Raw genomic sequence first — 7,121 nt, forward strand, 5'->3', positions numbered from 1 at the left:
CGTCATGACCCCCATCTAATATATGGGCCAATTCCCCCTTTGTACTACCAAAAAATGAGATTCTTGCTGAATCCGAGTTTGCTGCTCCAACCATTACCAAACTAATACCTATTCCATTTAGTACTTTAGGACTTATGTTGTGTATAATGTTAATCCCATAGCGGATCAATTCCAATGAGCCTTTCAAACTAGTACTATTAGTAATCGACTCAATAGCTTCTTCAATAAACGCTGGTTTCTCGATCAAGTTTTGAATGACTTTCTAGTCAGATTGTTCCTGCATTTCGAATATAAAGTCTCCTTCGAAGCTTTAGACAAAGGTTCTATTGAGATATTAGGCCCTTATGGTATCTCGTACATATTTCGATGATTGGCCAAGAGAATAAGTCAACTTCAAAGTAGATTTGTTGTGCGAAGTATGGTTATAACCTGTGGCCACCTGCGTTGTGGGGGCGGCTCCTCCGTTGTCGGTAAATGGGAAACCCGAAACTACTAACTCAAGGAAAGGCTGCACAGTAGTAGTAGGGGCGTTAAGACCGGAGCTTTTTGTAGTGCTAGTAGGAATGCAAGTGAATGAATGCCATCCCCTCGCGAGTGAAGTGCTTACGCCCCTTTAGAGGTAGGGGTGAGAAAAAGAGCTTGCTCTTCAATTTTGAGATCTTTATATTCATAAGATCATAATAGAGTCTGTTTACTTTCTATTATATTAGTCAAGCGCCAGCACCGTACAACTAGTATAGTATAACAGAGCAGCCAGCTTTAAAGCATACGTAAAACAACTAAGAAATATTCTAAAAAAAGAGAAAGGTTAGGGGGATGAGTAGATCTTCCTTGTTGTTTGTTGTCTAATTTGCGAGCCTTCACTACCCTGTTCTGTAACTTCCCTTTTTTCGTCCGTTCATAAGGCTGTAAAAAGAGAGAAAGGGGAGGCTATCTAGTGGGAGTGGTTTCGGTTGTATGCCATGAGGTCCCTATGGAAAAAGGGACAAGTGAATCATCGATTTTGGGCGCAGGAAGCTTTCTACCATCTATCCCATTGCATTCCATCATCTCGTATTGCACTATGCCGTATTAGACCAGATAGATCTATTGAGTGAGAGAAAGAGAGAAAAATGTAATTAGATATTCTTTTTATATTGATAGGGATCCCCATTCATTCCTATATTCTCATCACTACGGACTTATTGTCCCTACCTAGCTACATGGTAGTGGTCTAGGAAGCACAAATGCTAGATCACGAGAGAATGTTGAGTAAGGATTTCAGCAAGAGCAGCTAGACGAACTACTATAGTGAGTCTAGTGACTACTAGAGTAGAGTTAAGTCAAAAGGTATGGTATAGCAGCCTTTCTGAGCTAGCCTCTGGGATCTCTTGTAAACCCCCATAATATGGTAAAAGAAGGATATTAGGGGAAGCAATGATTGGAGATTCCCCTATAGAGAGCCAAATGAGGGGAGACCCTCACGTCCGTTTTGGAGGGCGGGGTTATCCCGACCCTACTATCATTATGCCTTTGCAATGTTACTTGGTTCAACTCTATTTGTGACCTTTTCTCGTATGTCAGACTCTCTATCTTCTAGGGTAGATAATCGATCGTCTTTCATTTATATAGTGAGTAGTTTTTATAATAATAAGTCAAGTCAATAATAATAGAACTGGAGGAGTGAAAGCCACTTGACTGGTTGGAGAGGAGCGAAAATCCAGGATGTCTTGGTAAGTAAGCAATCCGTTATGTGGACGCCAACTCCAAGTTCCTTCTCTTCTTTCTTTTTTCAAGTCATGATCAGAATAATGACATTCTTTTTTTCTTTAGCTTTAGAAAGGAGAAGGGAAAAGGCCAATTTGCACGACCATCCTTCCCCAAAAATCGGTTGGTGTGCATAAACTTCTACTTTCCTTAGGCGACTTTCTTGCCTTATGAAAAGAATTTCATTTCATTTTCCCAATATTTTTGGAAAAAGGCCGCATCCTCCTTGAAGGCCTAAGGAAGTGCCTATTCATGTGTAGTTGATACTCAGACGAAGAGAAGAATGATAGCGGCTCTCTCTTCCCCATAGTAGGCAAGCCAAAAAAGACCGCTAACGCACCGTGCATTTCCCACTTTAAGTTAGCCTATCAGAAAGAAAAAATGAGTGAATGTGCTAGATGTCTAATATTTTTTCAAATTACTGGTCCTAGCTTAGAGTGAGAACCCAGTCCATAGATTTACTTACCAGTTATCTGTCTATTGTCTTCTCTCCCATTACCAATAAGTTCAATTAGAATCCTAGAAGAAAGACTGTACCTACTGATCTAATAAGTTGATAAAGTAGAAGAAAAGGCCCAAAACAAGGTTGACTGAGACTGGAAACTGCAAGACGAGAAAAGAGAAATCAAGACAAAAACTTCCTACTTTATTACAGGACATAATGCCTTCCTCTGATTACTGGAATAAGAGTGAGCTTGCTTATTCAAAGCCATAGTCTTAGTCTAGAAATGTGCTAGTAAACTGTAGCGAATTCTCTAGAAAAGGGAGAGATGTGAGTTTCAATCATTTTGTCAGCATGATCAAAGAGTGCTTTCCAGAAGATGGAGAAGGAGAGAATGCACTTGCAGCCTCTCTCTTAAATTCAACTGCCAAGGCATGACATAGATAGTAGATATTCGCTCTCTTATAGCTAGTTACTGTGATTGATTTGGGAGAGAGTGATAGTATAACTGCCGGTACGGGTATGCTAATTGATAGAGGATCTTCCAGTCCTAGAATAAGAAAGTAGCTTGTCTATCGTACTGGCTGCTTCATTGAATGTGTCGATCTGCATTCTATATAAGAAGTTGATTTGTATCCTTATCTGGCAATTAGCAAAGCGAGAAGCTGTAATCGAGGAAGCCCCTCCTAGTAGTGCCTCTACTCTACTAGTACTAATACTAGATACTAGATAGACAGGACGGTCACCGGTGGCATAAGATCCTTCTCTTCTTGTCTAACTCAATCCAGATAGCAGTAATCACTCAAAATAGTCATGGAACACACGCAATTTATAGAGTAGATCTCGAACCTAGTAATGGGGATATTTCCGAAACTCACATAGAAAAAAAGAATTGCGTAAGAAAAAAATAAAAGAAACTTAGACAAAAAAAGAGGTGACTTGGACAAAAAGAAACGAATTATCTTAGACAAATATTTTTTGTGGATAACCTCAGACCAATCAATCGAATATTGATTAATACTTAATCGATCGAACACTACTTGAAAATGGCTCTTCTGCTCCAAAATAAACTGTTCCAAATATTTCTGGAAATTCTTGCTCCCATTGGACCAATTTTATCTATATGCATCAGGATCCCGATTCATGGATCTCTCGGTTTGAGAAATCAAAATAAGTGGCTCAAACCACTTCCTCAGACTCTTTTACAAATTTGATAAATATTGGTTGATCGTATATTTCATTATAGTTCTATGATTCAGAGTATCCTTTCCTATTTGATCCCTTTGAATTCCATATTCGAAGTTGCTATCAAATTTATTCATTAAAAAGAATCTATTCAATACATTTATTATGTACCAATAGGTACTATATTGGATTTCAATAAAGATTTCTTCTTCGATTCATCCCTGGCGTCATTCAAGAATTTTTTTTGATCCAATCCGCAGGAATCAATAGAAAAGGAAAATACCTTATGATACACCAGATCCGGCTCGATTATTGATAGAGTGAATAGATCTGCCATTTCTTGACATCTCTCTTTTGATATAAAATCGTAGTGTAATGTGTATCCTCCCCTGTTTCGGTCATGGAATAGATGAAATAAATCAAAAAATGGATTTTTGTTCAAGAATGAAATCTTATTAGAACTGTCCATATCCGGTTCATCCTTTGGAACCATATCACATCCCAGATCTGATGAAATAGGATGAATTGAGATGGTATTTTGTAAATACGTAATTATCTTGAATATATCAACCATTTCTTTATTTTCCGATCACCTGGAAGGGACAAAAGAAAGGTCTTTTTGTTTCTTCAACATATTCTGATCTCTAGTGGACGTCTCAGTAGGATTCAAACGCAGATAAAGTTCTGACCATCAATCAGAGAAAAAAGAACGTACGGATCTTGTAGGATTCCTAAGAAATTCTTTGATTTCTTCCTTAAACAGATGATTAATCATCTGCTTCTCATATTCCATGAATAGCTGGGACATTAAGGAATATCTAAAAAGTCATTTTGGGAATCAGCTTGATTCTATCTCTTTTCATTCCATTTGAAGAAAGAAAGGATCCCAAAGAATAAATCTTTCTTTTCGTTGTTGAGTCTCTCTTTGATTAATCAATGTGTGATATTCTGAATCCTCATTACTAATGGAATCCAAATGATCTCTGGATTGATCAGAAGATCCTTTTAGTTGGCTAGAATCCATTACTTGAACAAAACTAGATCTTGTGGAATCATATTAACTATTTGATGATACATTCTGTACCTTTCTAAAAAACCGATCCTTGTTTACCAAACACACATTGTCTAACCAAATCTAATTCACTCTGGATATGTTCCTCAAAAAATCCGATTCGGGCAGATTCTTCCCCCAACTAACGAAGAGGTCTTGGCAAAATTGCCACATATGAAATTGAGCAAAGTTTTGCAAAGAAATAGCCCACTTGTTTCTCGAGAAGAAATGGGAAACATGCTCAATATCATTTGATTGAATAGTTGACCCAGTCCCTTGTTGTTTGAAGAAACCCTCCATTTTAATTGGTATTTTTTTCACGAAAAGCAGACATGAGATAAGAAATACAGTGTTTCACTAAGATTTCAAATAGTGATCCCTAATTCAAGCTGATTAAATTTTTACTCTTCCTCAGAGAAAGACGATCAAACAATTCCTAATCATGGTCCTTGCGGATCGGATAATCCATATAATATAAAAAAATAAACTCCAAATATTTGAGATTTTTCTCTTTGAATAAGATATCAATTCCAGCAACGGTTTTATTAGATATCTTACAACTAGAATCCCTCTTTTTTCTGATCCAGTTCCTCCACCAACGCGAACCCCAGTTACATTCAATCATGCTACACTTTTTAGTTATTCGGAGAACCCAGTACTCTTCTTCGGATTCAGGAAACACCTCTCAAAGATCTTTTTTCCTTTGGGAAGATACAAAAGCGAAACAATCAACCTATTGATATTGGAAGACCCAGTGGATTCTTCCAATGTATCATTTCTGGGTCCAATAAAATTCATAGGTATAGGAAGAAGCCCTGTCAAATAGAGATTTTTTCTTTGGATTATTAATACAATATATAAGGACCGCTACTACAAAGAGTATTACACCCTTGATTGTGAAATATCGATTGGTTGTTGAACCCAGTAAATTGCGTGAAAGTGGGATACTCCAAATTTGGGGGTCAAAGAGTTTTTGAAAACATTCTTGGTGGAAAAAAATGTGAATGAGGGTTCCCACTGAATTGAATTGGGTCCATGAATCTAAGAAATGGTAAGAATTCTTGATCTCTCTCAATATCTCTCTCAATTCAAAAATCCAGGATTTGAATTAATGTACTCTTATTGATTCCTCCTAAATTGTATTGCATTGATTCCTCCTAAATTCCATTGATTTATCCTAAAGATTTCATTTAAATTGGATTTTGGTTATTCACCATGTACGTGGATCCCCGATAAGCATCCATGGCTGAATGGTTAAAGAATCTCTTTTAGCTATGGCTAGGCCACCTTCCTGACGATTAAAGATATTTCTATCGTGCTTTGGAGATAAAGGCTTGGATTGCTGCATATTCTTTGTGTCTAAAAAGCGCCCTCCAGAACCCCTATCTCTTCATTGCGTGACTATGTCGAGACTCATGAAGATATGGCTTTCTATTTTTCACAAGCTGATTTTGAGCCTGACGCGTGGCACGGACCTGTCGCCTTTTGAGGATAGCACTGTATTGTTTTGCATTCACATAAATGGGCAATCTCTCTATGTATTCAAGAGGAAGTGCAACTCTTGTGGAGGTGACACCCAACATTTGAGGGTAAATGATTTCATTTAATCCATAAGTAGCTACGAGCCTTCAAAAGTAAGTGTCAGCCCAAGGGTAAGATAGGCAAGCCATTGGATGATCATGATACACTTGCGACTGAGAAAGAGTGTTAGTGGAACTTTTGCCTGATAGGGATACCTTATTTCCACTCTTTTCTTGCGCATCAAAAATTCCAGCCCAACCTAGATGAGCTGTCAAATTTTGCAAAACGGTTTTGCTTTTTCCCATTGTGGCCTCCACATGACTAGATTGACTAGTTGATAGAGTAGAAGTTGAATCCTGATCTTGGAACTCGGATTCTGATTTCTTAATATCGGAGTGATGTTTCAATCCAGTCTTCTTAGAGGGAGTATGTTCTAGTTGGTCACTGGAGTTCCACATAGATGAGAAACTCACGAATAAAGGAGCAAAAGATTGACCTTCTTTTCCATGGCCACCTTTCTTTGAGAAACGTCAGCATCCTGTCTAAAATTGGTGCTCTAGAATCTTTAGACCAAATATACAAAAACCTCAATGCTACTATAATACACTAGAACTCTCTATACTAGAATTACCTTTTGCTTTGGGTAATGAATGTCTTCAGAAACATCTGGTGAGCTTTGTCTCTTGTGTTATTTTCTCTCACCAAAAAACTACTACTGTATTACCTATGGAGTACGATATACTAGTAGTTCCTTTGCTTTCCCCAATTACCACATACAAAGTTGTCCAGAAAATAGAAAAGGAAAAAATAAGACCATCCTTTCAATCATCACATGTAATACAAACCCTCTCTTCCCTCACCACATTCACCTTCTTTTGTTTTCTTCTGGGCATGTTCTTGATTTATGATCAACCACCTAACCTAATTATTATTACCATTTATGACTTTGAAGTAGGACTTTGGAATGATGCTACTCCGGACTTTGGAATGATGCTACTCCTTCTCTTCTATATATATAAGTGAATAGATCTTTGTGATTCAATCAATTCGATTCTCGTTCTCACCCTCAGCGAAATCCCTTTAAGGACAGAAGCGCATCCAAACCTTGTTCTTTTGTATTATTTGTCGGAATAGATAATACATATATGATCAGATTCATATGTAGGCAAGGAATGC

At 37.6% G+C, this 7,121-nt stretch overlaps 1 pseudogene; it reads right to left on the bottom strand.

Moving 5' to 3' along the window:
• Positions 1–5,634: 5,634 nt before the first annotated feature.
• Positions 5,635–6,475, bottom strand: LOC107849313 (annotated as a pseudogene).
• Positions 6,476–7,121: the final 646 nt, after the last annotated feature.

Source organism: Capsicum annuum, chromosome 12, assembly GCF_002878395.1.
Source record: "Capsicum annuum cultivar UCD-10X-F1 chromosome 12, UCD10Xv1.1, whole genome shotgun sequence".
Taxonomy (NCBI): Eukaryota; Viridiplantae; Streptophyta; class Magnoliopsida; order Solanales; family Solanaceae; genus Capsicum; species Capsicum annuum.